Source organism: Palaemon carinicauda, chromosome 35, assembly GCF_036898095.1.
Source record: "Palaemon carinicauda isolate YSFRI2023 chromosome 35, ASM3689809v2, whole genome shotgun sequence".
NCBI lineage: Eukaryota > Metazoa > Arthropoda > Malacostraca > Decapoda > Palaemonidae > Palaemon > Palaemon carinicauda.
The window spans coordinates 74,502,511-74,505,010 of record NC_090759.1 but is presented as its reverse complement, the minus strand read 5'-3'; positions in this window follow the sequence as shown (position 1 = coordinate 74,505,010).

Sequence of the window (2,500 nt, the reverse complement as noted above, 5' to 3'; positions counted from 1 at the left end):
GACTCCTGTGCCTGTGGCTGTGTTGGAAGTTTGGAACTGTTGACTCCTGTGCCTGTGGCTGTGTTGGAAGTTTGGAACTGTTGACTCCTGTGGTTGTGTTGGAAGTTTGGAACTGTTGACTCCTGTGCCTGTGGCTGTGTTGGAAGTTTGGAACTGTTGACTCCTGTGCCTGTGGCTGTGTTGGAAGTTTGGAACTGTTGACTCCTGTGCCTGTGGCTGTGTTGGAAGCTTGGAACTGTTGACTCCTGTGCCTGTGGCTGTGTTGGAAGCTTGGAACTGTTGACTCCTGTGCCTGTGGCTGTGTTGGAAGTTTGGAACTGTTGACTCCTGTGGCTGTGTTGGAAGTTTGGAACTGTTGACTCCTGTGCCTGTGGCTGTGTTGGAAGTTTGGAACTGTTGACTCCTGTGCCTGTGGCTGTGTTGGAAGTTTGGAACTGTTGACTCCTGTGCCTGTGGCTGTGTTGGAAGTTTGGAACTGTTCTTACGGCAGTTGGCTGTGGAGATTTTTGTTAAACTCACGGTCTAAGTATCCCAGTGGTTCCCAACCTTTTTTTTTTCAGGTGACCCCAATAATGCACCTCAAGCCATGACTGCGACCCCACTAGTTTAGTTGTATATGAATTATTATATATTACTATAGTTCATTTCTTTTAGCGATGCATATTTGCACCGACTCGCAGCGGTACCCTTTTAGCACGGAAAAGTTTCCGGATCGCTGATTGGTTGGACGAGATAATTCCACCCAATCAGCGATCACGAAACTTTTCCGAGCTAAAAGGGCACCGCTGCGAGTCGGTGCAAATATGCATCGCTAAAAGAAATGTACTATAGTTGTTGGCTGTAAAAGTAAGGGACAGTAAATATCCTTCTATAAGATAGGCACTATAAGATTGGAAAAGACAAAATTAACATCATTAAATTTTATTATAGCATTATAAATTTTAAGGCTTAATATGAATAAAAAACCCAATTTTGAAATAATATTTAGTCACATTCCGCAAAAACAAACTAAAAGTATAAATGTTCTCTGTTAAATGGTAAACTGATTTTAATGGGACCCTGGGGCATGGATCATGCTGCTAAGTTTCTCTATTCGTGGTTCAGTCTTAGAAAGTGCTACCCTCAAATTATGTTCAGGTTGCAGCCGATTTCTGTTTTTTGTTTTGATGGCAGTCTTTTTCTTCTTCTTCTTCTTCTTTCCCACCGTTATCCTTACATTAAGGGGTCGGTTGCCTGATACTCCCTCTCCAATGCCTTCTGTCAAAGGCACTCTCTTCCACCGAACCTCTTCTCTCCATATCATCCTTCACCTTATATCGCCATCTAATTCTCTGCCTCCCTCTCGGCATTCTCCCTTAATCATTATTATTACCATCCTCCTTCTTCTTCTTCTTCTTCTTTCCCACTGTTATCCTTATATTAAGAGGTCGGTTGCCTGGTACGCCCTCTCCAATGCCTTCTATCAAAGGCAACCTCTTTCACCGAACCTCTTCTCTCCATATCATCCTTCACCTTATCGGGTAATCTAATTCTCTGCCTCCCTCTCGATTCTCTCCCCCTGACAAGTTCATCCCAAGCCCTCCTCACTTCCCCCCCCCCCCACCCACCCACCCTCAACAGGTAAAGATATCTCTCTGATCAAATATACTGTTGCCAGAATCGAGCCTCGTGTTACTTAGTTTACGAGACATTCATTCATGCAATTGCGAGAGTAAACAATGAAGCTTTATCCTTCAAAACATTCGTCTGCAATTGCAAGTTTCATGTATTCTTTCAGGTTCATACACATGCGTATTTGGCCTTAGGTTACATACATATTTGGCATGTATGTCTGCTGTGCGGTCTAGTTAAGATATCTGCAAAAGTATTTTCGGCTAATTTTTTCATATCGTTCGTTTCAGAGAGATGTCTTTCAAGTTAATTTTTCAACCCACCAAAGACAGTCTTTTCACTTCAGAGTTTTATACACATTTCTCTTTTATCCCTTTCCTTTCTTTCGTTCTTTCATTTTCCTCTTCATCTCTTTTGGGTCACCTCACTTTTGCAATCCACTGTACATTGTTAATTCTCCCTGAGGCAAAGAGCTGCGGGTTTTCCTCTCTGACCAATGTTTTTCGAAAAGAACATCAATCAGAGATGGAAGAAATGTAAGAAAAAGGAAATGCGATTGGCAGTTATTTTATCGTAGAGAAGAATCAATAAATATTGACAGGTCCAAAAGGAATGTTGAAAACTAGTGCGTTCAATGTTTTTTTTTTTTTTTTTTTTTGAGAAAATAACGGATGTTTTTTCTTATTTTTCGTTCCATAACGAAGATAGATAAAATTATACGAAAAAAGGTATATTTTATCCCATAGAAGAATGGAGAATTATTGACACAGTCAAAACAAATGTGGAAAACTATTGCGTTAAATTTCAGCTGAAAATAACGGAATTTTTTTTAATTTATTTTTTATTTTTGGTTTATTATAGATATTAATGTTTTTGCCGTTGTTACAGT